This window comes from Trichomycterus rosablanca, chromosome 3, assembly GCF_030014385.1.
Source record: "Trichomycterus rosablanca isolate fTriRos1 chromosome 3, fTriRos1.hap1, whole genome shotgun sequence".
NCBI classification, from domain to species: domain Eukaryota; kingdom Metazoa; phylum Chordata; class Actinopteri; order Siluriformes; family Trichomycteridae; genus Trichomycterus; species Trichomycterus rosablanca.
This window is the reverse complement of record NC_085990.1, coordinates 1,227,501-1,241,637: the sequence shown is the minus strand read 5'-3', so window position 1 is coordinate 1,241,637 and position 14,137 is coordinate 1,227,501. Positions and strand designations below refer to the sequence as shown.

At 40.4% G+C, this 14,137-nt stretch overlaps 1 protein-coding gene across 1 annotated transcript in view; it reads left to right on the top strand.

Moving 5' to 3' along the window:
* Positions 1-253: 253 nt before the first annotated feature.
* The window catches only part of creb5b (cAMP responsive element binding protein 5b), a 72,771-nt gene continuing 58,887 nt past the window's right edge, over positions 254-14,137 (top strand). Inside the window, exon 1 of the mRNA XM_062991660.1 lies at positions 254-292. The gene's annotated coding sequence lies outside the window, so the exon portion shown is untranslated. The remainder of the gene's footprint in view (positions 293-14,137) is intronic.

Here is a 14,137-nt window from a genome sequence, read left to right as displayed (position 1 = left end):
TTTCTGATTTGTGGTTGTATTTGGAAACATTTATTGGAACTATGTGTAAAACCTGCAGGTCCTGGATGTTCCACAAACCCCCGTGTGCTAGTAGCAGCCCGGTCTTGGATGTAGCCCTGCCCCTCCGAATTTCATCGCCCCGCCCACAAACGGATCGCAGTGATTTAGAAGTTCAGGAATCCCACGTGACGTCACCGCGGGGTGACGTAATGCTTCTGTAAATAGATCGCGTTGTAATCTTTGCTCAGTCCCGACGTGGTTCGGAGCGCGGCGCGTCCTTCTCTCTGCGGCGGTAAGTTCTCTGTTCCGAACCTTCTCTTCTGTTTGGTGCACTTTTGCGCGCTTTGTGCCGGTGCGGGAGGGTGTGCGGGAGGGTGTGCGGGCTGTACCCAGCACCGAGCCGTTACAATAGACGTCCCGCTGAGGGAAGGAGTGACAAGTTGGTGCGGCGCGTCCCGTCAAGTGTGCAGAAGTTTGTTGCGCGCTCGTTTGCGCTGATTGTTCGCGTAACAGGTTTCGGCTCGCTGGATTTAGGATGCACGAACCGGGGTGGACTTCACTCACGAACCATCAGACTGCAGTACGTTCTGGTTGCATGGTGACATTGTGTGTGTGTGTTGTGACTCGAGGTGTTGTTGTGCATTGTTTAGTGAGCGGCGTGCGCCTGGCACACACTTCCAACCCGACCATTCAACTGTTAGTTCAACCAGTCGCGCTTGGTTGGCGCTACAATGCACCGAACCTTCTCTCTCAGAGCCTACGCGATTCTGCACCACCACCACTGACCGGTTTTCTGGTTTTCTAAGTGTTTTCAGTCCTGACGCGTATCCACATCGCTCCCTCACACGGCCGCACCGCCGTCCAGTATCGAGCGCAAAGATGCGCATAAACGTCATAAAACCGATCAACGATTTATTACGTCATAATATCGTTATCGCACTTTTTCTCTCCTTTTATCTGTTTTACCATGCGCACCAGCATTACGTCATACTGCAGGCCAGCCCGAGTGTTTGATTAGGAGCTGGAGGACTGGAGGGGCTTGTGCTGAGCCAGCACTAACATCTACAGGCTGTCAATGAACCCCCATGTCTCAGGACACACACCTAATACTAAACTAACTCATTGTTTTATATTAGAACTGCTATTATTATCATCATTATTATTATTTACATCTCACCACATATCATGCAGGACTTGTAGAAGAAGATACCAAGTGCTATCAGAGCCCTAAACCCTAAAACTCTCCATGCTCCAATATTAATTTGTGTTTTAATGATTTAGTGTATTATTTGTCTAAAGGGTTCATTTTTAAGTGGGAAAACTGTCCCCTTAATGTCCATAGATAGATAGATTAGATGCTTTATTTATCCAAAAGGAAATTATTGGTCTCCAGTACAACAAGAACAAGAACAAAAGAAAAAAGAAGAACTAATACTCATACACTAATACAGTGTGCATGTATACAATATATGATATACAAGTAAATGCAAAAGATGTGGAGTTGTGCGTCTGATACTTTGGCTTGAAATATAACCAAAATAGCAGCAGTAGTATATATATATTCTTATTAACAATATATACGAATGTGCAATATGTGTTACCCATACACATAATAATCAAGATTCATACAGATAGATAGATAGATAGATAGATAGATAGATAGATAGATAGATAGATAGATAGATAGATAGATACTTTAGTGATCCTTTGAAGGAAATTTCTTCGTTACAGCAGCTCACATTAGACAACAAACAACTTCTTACATACATACAACACAACATTCACTAACACTACAAAAACAAGCGATAAAATGTATATAAAATAAAGTAAAATATAAATATATATATATATATATATATATATATATATATATATATAGAGAGAGAGAGAGGTATGAATTAATATATATATATAGTAGAAGCTGTAGTATAGATTATAACCAACTTAATGACATGTCCAACGTCCAATATTTTTCCTGGATATTTAAAATTTCTGATTACTATCTCGACATATATATCAGGACATCAAAATCCAAACCCATTTAACCTTTTCACAGCGGATTAGTTGGAACACGTTATTAATATATTATTTTTTATTTAGTAGGAAGCAAAGTTATGTTACCATGAATGTGTGTCATTTGGCAAAATTTGTACCTTTATATCGCAGTAAAAGTGTACATGGATTCTTCTATGTGACAGAGTACAGTAACTTACAGTTTAGCTGCTGTTTTGCGATCAGTGCTTGTTTATTTATAATTCTTTTTAAAATGAAGTAAATGTAATGCAGTTGTACATTATTAATAGGTTTATAGTGAGGTCAGGTAGCTGTTTTACTCCGAAAGCTTTAGGTTTGGGTAATATGGGCATAATTAATAGTGTTAGTAATTTTATATCACAGTAATCATACACATCAGAAATATTATTGATTTGTAATAAAAAGGGTTTGGGTTTAGGGTTATTTTTGAGAGCTCAGCCATCCGTGCGACAGACTAGAGTTCTAGTTCATTTAAAACTCAGTGATTATAGATAGATAGATAGATTCAATTTTATTGTCATTGCTCAGTACAGGTACAAGGCAACAAAATGTAGTTAGCATCTACCAGAAGTGCAAATAGTAGCATTGTGCAAAAAAACAAAGTAAACATATGTCTATGATTAATATGAGTGCAGAGTTATAACTATAGCTATTTACATATATGGAATTATCTAGGTACATAGTGCTATATACATAATAGCAATAATAACAATAAGCATATAAAATGGGTATATATTATAATAATAATAGTAATAATAATAAAGATTAGTTAGGTATACATTATAATTATAACAGTAAAAATAATAATAAAGATTAGTTAGGTATATATTAGTAATAACAGTAATAATAATAAAGATGTGTAAGATGTATCATTAGCATGTTTATTAGGAATCATTTTGTAGGAATAAACTGCACATGTGTGTTTCATCATTTCTGTTATATGGAAATGTTATGATGTAGTTTTGTACAGTTGATTTATAATAAGCAGCACGCAGCACCGATTAGAGATTTTTTCAGCGTCTTTTTCAATCCTTGTACAGTCGAGTGTGATGAACTCTGTACTTTCTACAAATGTATCATCTCACCTGTATACCATCAGTATTTTGCAAATTTGCACATGGCACTATTGCACTACTTACACCAGCACAACAATAATGTATATACTGTATATATCTGCTATACTTATATTCTTCACTTTATTTATTCTCATTTATTAGCCATTCATGTAGCCACTTTAGTCACCTTCTACAGTATTATTTTGTAAATACACATTAGTCTATACACTGTACAATCATCAATATTATCTGTTTGCACTTTATTATACTGTATTATATGTAAATAATCTCTATCTTGCACTTCTGGTTAGATGCTCCTGCATTTCGTTGGCCTTGTACTTGTTTACTCTGCACAATGACAATAAAGTTGAATGTAATCTAATGTGTATTATAATATTATTATATTATCGTGTCCATCTTATAATCGGCAGACCTTTATCTGAAATGGATTTAAGATTCAACTGTGGAATCTTGGCCTCTATCTTTTTTAATTATACACAACAAAATAATAATAATAACAATATGAATAATAATAATTAATACCACTAAAAAGGGAGCATTGAACTGACTTAATTTAGGGATTTAAGGAGCTCAGCTCAGAGTTGAAATGGGATTTTGGGAGCACCGTGCTTCACACTCCTGATAGCTTAACCTCCTCACTCATACGTTTACACATTTAAATGGTGCCCGTGTTCATGCCCAGTGTTCGTGCCCATCTCCGCTCACTTTTAGATGTGAGAATCAAGTAAATGTAATAATGCAAAGTTTATCAGCTAATTATTTAAGTATAGTAAGAGCAGGTATGTACAGTAGTTTACTCTGAAAGCTTTAGGTTTGGGTAATATGGGCATAATTATTAGTGTTAGTACTTTCATATCACAGTAATCATACATATCAGATATATTATTGATTTATGAATCCGAACAGCTTGTCGAATCAGAGCTGAACGTGTTGATATTTTAGGATTCCTGGATGAAGGAACACCACGTTTTACTACGTTTCTCCTTCCCTGACTGAGTAAATAATACTACTGCTTTAATTTATAATAAAATATTACACACTGGAGCTTTAACTGCTTTCTTTAGCTCATGCGTTCTGTATTAAACATTTTTTAAACCTATAGTTGAATATCTTGTAGAGGTTTGTAGAGATTTGGAGGACAGATGTGACTGGGGCCCAATTATGTATGTATTTATTTATGTCGATTTTAACAGCATGTTTAACTCCTATTAGTTATTTTTAGTTTTATATTTTTAAGAAATTGAAAGGACTGATTCCATATTGTTGTGGTTGAAAATATAGTTTTGGGTATGGAAACACGTGGCTGTTCTTTCTGACACTTTGTGGTGGTAGAGACGTGACACATTTCACATCATGAGGGATCTTCGCTTTTATTAGGTGCCAGTCTGAATGTGTACGTCTGGAATCTAGTGTAGATCAGAATCAGAATCGAATTTTTGGCCAAGTATGTGGTATCTCTATCTAGTATAAATAAGGTATACAAGCAATGGCAATGTACAGTATATATAAACATTAAACACAAAAATATACAAACTATAAGACTATATACAGGGAATATATAGAAAAAATATATGGACGTGTGCATGTATGTACAGGGGTTGGACAAAATAACTGAAACACCTGTCATTTTAGTGAGGGAGGTTTCATGGCTAAATTGGACCAGTCTGGTGGCCAATCTTCATTAATTGCACATTGCACCAGTAAGAGCAGAGTGTGAAGGTTCAATTAGCAGGGTAAGAGCACAGTTTTGCTCAAAATATTGCAATGCACACAACATTATGGGTGACATACCAGAGTTCAAAAGAGGACAAGTTGTTGGTGCACGTCTTGCTGGCGCATCTGTGACCAAGACAGCAAGTCTTTGTGATGTATGAAGAGCCACGGTATCCAGGGTAATGTCAGCATACCACCAAGAAGGACAAACCACATCCAACAGGATTAACTGTGGACGCAAGAGGAAGCTGTCTGAAAGGGATGTTCGGGTGCTAACCCGGATTGTATCCAAAAAACATAAAACCACGGCTGCCCAAATCACGGCAGAATTAAATGTGCACCTCAACTCTCCTGTTTCCACCAGAACTGTCCGTCGGGAGCTCCACAGGGTCAATATACACGGCCGGGCTGCTATAGCCAAACCTTTGGTCACTCGTGCCGATGCCAAACGTCGGTTTCAATGGTGCAAGGAGCGCAAATCTTGGGCTGTGGACAATGTGAAACATGTATTGTTCTCTGATGAGTCCACCTTTACTGTTTTCCCCACATCCGGGAGAGTTACGGTGTGGAGAAGCCCCAAAGAAGCGTACCACCCAGACTGTTGCATGCCCAGAGTGAAGCATGGGGGTGGATCAGTGATGGTTTGGGCTGCCATATCATGGCATTCCCTTGGCCCAATACTTGTGCTAGATGGGCGCGTCACTGCCAAGGACTACCGAACCATTCTGGAGGACCATGTGCATCCAATGGCGGTGCCGTGTATCAGGATGACAATGCACCAATACACACAGCAAGACTGGTGAAAGATTGGTTTGATGAACATGAAAGTGAAGTTGAACATCTCCCATGGCCTGCACAGTCACCAGATCTAAATATTATTGAGCCACTTTGGGGTGTTTTGGAGAAGCGAGTCAGGAAACGTTTTCCTCCACCAGCATCACGTAGTGACCTGGCCACTATCCTGCAAGAAGAATGGCTTAAAATCCCTCTGACCACTGTGCAGGACTTGTATATGTCATTTCCAAGACGAATTGACGCTGTATTGGCCGCAAAAGGAGGCCCTACACCATACTAATAAATTATTGTGGTCTAAAACCAGGTGTTTCAGTTATTTTGTCCAACCCCTGTATGTACATATAAGCAGAGGTACACAGTATATGGTAACATACCAATGGCAGTACAGTGATCTACAGATAATGTAAGTTAGCAGTAATGTGCACAGCATGTAGGATGAGTACTGCAATATTTAGACAACTGGCAGCAGGTGAATATTGTCACGCTCAAGTCTGTAGTGTCATTTATTTATTTATTTATTTAGGAGGGAGATGAGGCCTGTGGGAAGAAGCTGCTCTTGAATCTGGAAGTTTTAGTGTGGATGGACCTGCCTTGGTCTTGATGTTTTATTATGTTATATATGCTGTATGTTTTGGACGTATGATGACACTAGGAGTTCGGTTTGGAGTTTGCTACGACCCTACAGTGTTCTGGGATCCAGCAGAGATGTATACTGGTGAGTGGTGAATATTGTAGTCTGTAGTGTTTGGTGAGGTCTTGAATGTTCTCCAGGTTGTTGGCTATGGTTGGTTGAGCAGATGTGACGGATTCCAGTGATTGTTGACTGGGGCGCAAAGAAAATAGTCGAGTACCTCTGCTGTACATCATGCCGTCGTACGTCTGCTCTATTATAGAAGGTTTATTTACTGAGAATCAAGTTAGTAAACATAGAAACCATACTTAAAATATCAGATATTGATTTATTGTTAAAAAAAAGCTTTTAATTTATTCCTTCTGACCAGATTATTTTTTAATATTATATATACAGTATGTACATTTTTTGACCTTTAGAGCTTTAGTTAAGAAATGAGTTAAGAAATGAAGAAAACGATTCCTATTATCCGTGTGTTGAGCAAGTTTTAAATATTACAGCCTCGTCTTATAATCATACATAAAATCAAATATAATTTGCTGGAAAAAACACCTAAATACACGCAGCATTTTTGTATTTACTTTAATTCTATTTTAAGGACCAGAATTTCCACTGATCAGCCATAACATTAAAACCACCTCCTTGTTTCTACACTCACTGTCCATTTTATCAGCTTCACTGTTTCTCTGCATGCTTCGTTACCCCCTTTCATGCTGTTCTTCAATGGTCAGGACCCCCACAGAGCAGGTATTATTTAGGTGCTGGATGATTCTCAGCACTGCAGTGACACTGACATGGTGGTGGTGTGTTAGTGTGTGTTGTGCTGGTATGAGTGGATCAGACACAGCAGCGCTGCTGGAGTTTTTAAATACCGTGTCCACTCACTGTCCACTCTATTAGACACTCCTACCTAGTCGGTCCACCTTGTAGATGTAAAGTCAGAGACGATCGCTCATCTATTGCTGCTGTTTGAGTTGCTCATCTTCTACACCTTCATCAGTGGTCACAGGACGCTGCCCACGGGGCGCTGTTGGCTGGGTATTTTTGGTTGGTGGACGATTCTCAGTCCAGCAGTGACATCCACTCATACCAGCACAACACACACTAACACACCACCACCATGTCAGTGTCACTGCAGTGCTGAGAATCATCCAGCACCTAAATAATACCTGCTCTGTGGTGGTCCTGTGGGGGTCCTGACCATTGAAGAACAGCATGAAAGGGGGTAACAAAGCATGTAGAGAAACAGATGGACTACAGTCAGTAATTGTACAAAGTGCTTCTATATGGTAAGTGGAGCTGATAAAATGAGATGTGATGTGATAAAATGACAGTGAATGTAGAAACAAGGAGGTGGTTTTAATGTTATGGCTGATCGGTGTATATTTGCTACCGATAAAAGTGATGCTGAAGCATGAAGAGATTCCAGTTTGTGGTGAATATTGCTCTGTTTATGGATATACAACCTAAATCAGAAAAAGTTGGGGCAGGATGGAAAATGCAATTAATAGAAAACACAGAGTTTCTTACATTGACTTTGACTTTTATTTGATGTCAGACAGGATGAAGCTGAGATGTTTCATCTTTTATCTGCTCAACTTCATTTCATTTATTAATAAACATCCATTCCTGCATTTCAGACCTGCAACACATTCCAAAAAAAGTTGGGACAGTAAAGCATTTACCGCTTTGTAATGTTGCGGCACCGAGGAGAGCGAGTGATTTAGTGTTTCAGCTTTTATTTTGTCTCGTTTTTCCTGCAAACACGTCTTAAGATGTGCAGCAGTACGGGGGGTCGTCGTCGTTTCAAAATCCTCCACACGTTCTCTATCGGGGACGGGTCAGGACTGCAGGCAGGTCGGTCCAGTACCCGTACCGTCTTCTTCTGCAGCCACGCCTTAATAATGTTTGCAGCAGGTGGGTTTGCATCGTCTTGTTGAAAAATGCTGGACATCCCTGGAAAAGACGACACTGACACACCCCCATACCATTTACACCACTGATAATAATACACCTTTAACAGGAACAGTGACACACTGGTGGAACGCCAGGCTGGTGGAGTGGGTGTAACTGAGGGCAGCTCAGACATTCTGTCGTCCAGCTTTGGGTTGAAATAAATGTGTGTTTTCGGGTGGGTGGGGGGGGGGGGGTTGGGGGGGGGTTGGGTTCACGTCTGTACGCGGTCGTGTCGGAGCGGAACACAGGTAATATTTACTGTGCAAACATTAGCGCAGATAGACTACAATTACACCGCGGATGATATTGACTCTGCGCGTTAGCTTCGCGGTGGAGTGTGCGCTGCACGATGGAAGTTTACACACGAGGAGGTGCAGATTGGCGGCGGTGGAGGGTCGCCGTCGTGGGGCCCCTCCGTCTGTTCAGGACATTCAGCGTGTCGCCTATATGATCCGTGTTCCTCGCCCCGGGGCCTGAACTGATCCAACCTTGAACTTGTGCTGTCAAAGGCCCAGGGAGTGATGTGTGTGTGTGTGTGTGTGTGTGTGTGTGTGTAAGTGTGTGTAAGTGTGTGCTGGGGGGTTGAATTGCACACAAGTCTGCACATGCTGGAGCCTCCGCTCGCCTCCTCCCTGGCCGTGCTGGAGTTGTGTTTTGAACGTGGAGGGCGACGTTCCTGGTGAAACCGTAACCCCTCGCTCGGTTAAACCTCTGGAGCTCCCACATCGGGACTCACTCACAGAACGGAACTGAATTTCCTCCGCTAAATAAAAAGATGTCGGTGAGAGCGGCGTCACGTCGAGCCCCTTTATCTGAAACACAGGAGACACAGAAGCGCGGCGTGGGGTGAGAATTCGGGGCGAGTTTGTTCATTTCGGAGGTTTTAAACATCAACAGCACATGATCGTACCTCGACCCGCAGAGCCGTGATGACAGATGTGATGCTGTTTGTGTGTGTGTGTGTGTGGAGGTGGCATTTAGGATTTAGGACGAGGCCACTCGAGGACATTAGTTATTTGTTATATTAAACCACTCCGAGTGCTTTTGGTGGTCGCTCTGACGCTCTCCGCTGATTAAACATACCGTCATAACATCATGCTACCACCACCACACGTTACAGTGAGGCGATGTTATTCAGCTGCGTTGCCTCATTACATTTACACCACACGTATTAACTAATACTTTCTGTTCAGTCTCAGACAAAATCTCTGCCACTTTGTTAGTGTTGTGATGAAAATAATATTGACAGTAAAATAGAAATTTCGAAAATAAAGTGAAAATAGTTTTGAGAATAAATGAAAATCATTTTAAGAATAAATTAGAAAACAATTAGAGAATAAATTAAAATAATTGTGAGGATAAATGGAAATAATATAGAGAATTAATTTGAAATAATTTGAAGAGTAAATGGAAATAATTTTGAGAATAAATGCAAATAATTGTCAGAATAGATTAGAAATAATTTCGAAAATAAAGTTGAAATAATTTAGAGAATAAATGGAAATAATTTAAGAATAAAATGGAAATAATTTTGAGAATAAAATGGAAATAATTTTAGTAAAAAATAGAAATAATTCTGTGTATAAAGTGGAAATAATTTTAATAATAAATTAAAATAAAGTAAAAATAATTAGAAGAATAAATAAAAATAATATTGAGAATAAGGTGGAAATAATTGTAAGAATAAATAAAAATAATATTGGATCCTCGGATGTCAGCACAAGTGCTCTAGCGTACTTTACCGCTGTTATTGAGTTCGATAGATTGATCAGGTCACATCAGCACATTTACCTTCTGATTACAGGAAAGTCTCGCGGTTTCTGATGGTTTCATGTTTGAGGCCCACAGTCTTGTGGAAACATATTTAAACTTGAGCTGTTCCAGTTTTTGGTCCTGAGCAGAATATTGTGTTCCTAAAGTGTTTGTTGCGTTTTGGTCTGTTTAGAATCTGACACTGAAATATTAAAATAATTGAGGACGGGGAGGATGGGAGTTTTAAAAGTCCTGTAAATACGGGCTCAGATGTTTCAGTACTGTCACGGTTCACTCCAGATCTCGGGGGGGGGAAGGGGGGGGGGGATTTGGTTTATAAAGGAACTATTTACCAAGAACAAGAACTCTGGGAACGTTTAGCCGGACCTTAAAAAACACCTCAGTCCAGGGGTGTCCAAACTTTTCTTGTTGGAGGCCAGATTGAGTAAAAATACACAACCACCAACCACGGGGCCACAGAGTCTTTATTAATAAAATAAATATAAAATATATATAACAGAGCTCCTGATTACTAACAATCTGGGTGATTAATGATCTATCGTCCAGTGTCGTGATTTCACTCACAGGCTTATAATCCTAACCTAAAGATGATTACACTTCTTTATATTAAACATACCCACTTCCCTCTGAACTCATTCTCAGCGCGTCTGGAATCTTACACGTTCGATCTGTCGTCTAGTTTTAGTTTCTCTGGAGCCGCCGCGTTTATCCACAAACTGGGAACGTTAATGTAGGTGTGACGGAGGGGAAAGAAGACGGGGAGAGATTTAGATCTGGTTTATGTGAGAGCGCCACCCAGAGGTCAAACAGTTCAAGCTGTTTTTTTATTTAAAAACCTGATTAATAGCGGCACGAGTTTAATTTTATTTCTAAAATACCTTGCGAGTCATCTTAAAAATGGTTTTAACCAGGTTTATATTTGCAGCATTTAGCGTACGTTTTTATCCAAAGCGACTTACGATTGTGACCGTATGCAATACGAGCAAGTCAGGGTTAAGGGCCTCGCTCAGGGGCTCAACTTTTGTCTAGTACCTTAACCACTAGACCACCACTGCTTTTGACCCAGACAGTCACTTAGGTCAGTTTCTAATAGCTCCACACAGACTTCACACAGGGCGAACATGCAAAACTCACACAGAAAGGACTCCAGCCAGGAAAGCGAACCCAGGCAGGACCTACTTGCTGTGCAAAACAACACCACGTGGATTTTATCTCCTTCATGAAATGTGGACATCACTAAAAGAGGTTTGGTTGGACAAGTTTGGTGTAGAGGAACATCAGCTCCACCGAACACATTTCGGGATGAATTGGAATGCAGTTTTGACTAAATAGGCACAATTGTGTTAATAAATAAGTGCAGGCTGTTATATTCTCAATGGGTCAATGAGTCTTTAAATGCAGTGGTGTATAGTAATGAAGTAATAATACTTTTACTCCAATACGTTTGCTGTATGTAAATTTGTTACTCGTTACTACAAAATAAAACAATAAGAATTTTTTAGCTATATGATGTGAGATGTGTGAGACTGTAAGCAGGTTTGGTGAATCTGAGCTTGTAAGTTAGATCAGCATTTAAAAACATTAATCCAGAAGTGCAAACAAACGTTCTCTAAAACCGATCAGATAAAGCTCCTCTTATGTTTTACCCAAAGTTACGGAAATATCGGCATTTCAGAACCTCCAACCTCACCAAACACGCTGATGTAAGTTACAAATGATTAACAAAGTAAAACTGCAGCATCATAGTTTTTATTTCTTATAATCAGCATTAAGATTGTTCAGATATCAGCTAATATTTTCATTTACATTCCAACCACAGATAAAACGTTTCACTACATTTTGTTGGAATTAATTCAGGGCAGAACTCATGAAGACGCGTCCCATCATTTACTGAAACTCACCTACCCACAAATATTTAACTAACTTCTGTATTACACCGACAGAGGAGAGCTTCATAGTGTTGAGGAAAATGCAGCACGTCTTTAACCCTTTAATGGTCCCAACAAGAAAATCATCTTTATAAAATTATTTCGATCTATCGATGATTTAGAGTTAAACACACGCCAACCAGGGAGTAGATACGACTCGAACTAGATTATTTAAATACAGCTTATTTTTACCCAAATATTTAGACTCAAACTAATGGTTGAGCAGATCATTAAAGGGCTAAAAGTGGGGTCTTATATTAACCCAATATATTTCATGTTTTATCTGGTCAGCTTCATTTCAACTCTTAACGAACATAAACAAGCGTTTTAGGTCTACAGCACATTCCAAAAAAGTTGGAACAGGGCAATTTAGGGCTAATAATGAGGTAAAAAAAACTAAATAATGACGTGATGTCAACAGCTGATTATAATCATTATTTGGTACAAATCGTGTTCAGATAAAAGAATAAAATGTATTTTGTTCTATAAATTCTTATGATGTTCTGACCTGGTTTTTCTGTAGCTGTAAGTTCGGCTCCTTTGTTAAGGTGGTTTACAGGCTTAAAAGAACAATCTTCATATTTTACTTTTACTCAAGTAAGATTCTAAAAAGAACTTTTACTTCTATCAAAGTAAATCTCTGGTAAGATACTTGTACTTTTACTCAAGTCCGGCCTTCAGGTACTTTATACACCACTGAGTGCACATGGTTTTGGGATGGGACGTCCAACAAGCTCATGATGAGGTGGTCATGGTCCAGACCGGAGCACGTACCCTGCAGGGTCCCTGACCGCACCAGCCCGTCCTGTTTAACGTGACTCTGAGTTTGAATGTTTTGACTGCGTGAGAGGAAACGGTTGGCGAGACCCGTCAGGAAAAAAAATCACATATAAATTGGGGATGAAAGCGTCCATGCAGTAAACGCGGCGCGTCCCCTGAGAGGCTGAGCGCTGACGGGGGCTGACGGGGACTGAGGAGAGCTCTTCATGTCTGAAAAGTGTCAGACGTGTTTTTTGGGGTTTGGAAAGAGGGTGTTTGTTCGCTGTCTGAGCGGCACGTCAGTCCAGGTTCTCGCCCGCGGCCTTTAGTCTGGTTTTACTGGTGTACATGGATGACCTGGCTCATCAGACACTGATTAGCCTGAATGAATAAATATTAATAAATTATTCATTTATTAAAATAAAAAAAAGTTTAGATTCTTTGATTCATCAATAATTATTTTGTTTATATTAGACATTAAAATTATATTAGGCTTGGTGGGTAGTAGAAGCAAGAGGGTCCTGGGCTCGATTCCCAGGTGGAGCGGTCTGTGTCATTTCTGTCCGGAGATTAGCATGTTCTCCCTGGGTTTGTGTGGGTTTCCTCCCACAGTCCAAAGACGTGCAGTCAGGTGTGTGTGTGTGTGATGGACTGGCTACCTGTCCAGGGTGTTTTCTACCTTTCGCCCAATGAATCAGACCCAGATCGATCGGCGCCCAGCCATACAACTGCTGAATGGGCACAAATTCCCAGAGCTCACTCATGCTGGAACAAGGCAGGACCTTCATTAAACTGTTGCCACAGCTGGACTCTGGTCCCTCCCCAAACTGTTGCCACAGTTGGAATCTGTTCCTTCCCTAAACTGTTGCCACAGTTGGACTCTGGTCCTTCCCTAAACTGTTCAGTGGTTAGAAGTGAAGGGCGTCCCAATACTTGCTGTTCATCCACGATTCGTTCCAGGCACAAATGGGCACAAATTCCGACAGACACACTCTGGAGTCAGTGTGGGTGGCAACTCTGGGACTGAGAATGAATTAATGATATGCTTTAGTATTGTTTTCTACCCAGTTTAGTCATATCTAATTCCCCTGGTGATATCTCTTGCTTGAGTCAGGCACTGCTGTCCGTTATTCACCGTCTCTGTGCAGCGCCTCGACCGGCCAGCAGAGGTCGTAACTGCAGCAGCGATGAGGAATCCATATATCTGCATTTTCTCCTGTTCCTCCCTGTTTAGTCGTAGCCGGTTCCTCTTTCTCTGCTGGAGACCCCGATGGTGTACGAGGAGGGTATATTCTCCTGACACGCCCTCCCTCCGATACGACCCCTTCATATAAACCCGGCACGTGAGGTAGGTCTCGCGCATGCAGAGTCACGCGCTGATCTCCACGTTCCTCCACTTCTGTACAGGCGTCGAAGACCCCGCCCACTTTTTAATCCCCTTGTTTTCCCACCCAGCAGACTAGTGGCAGATT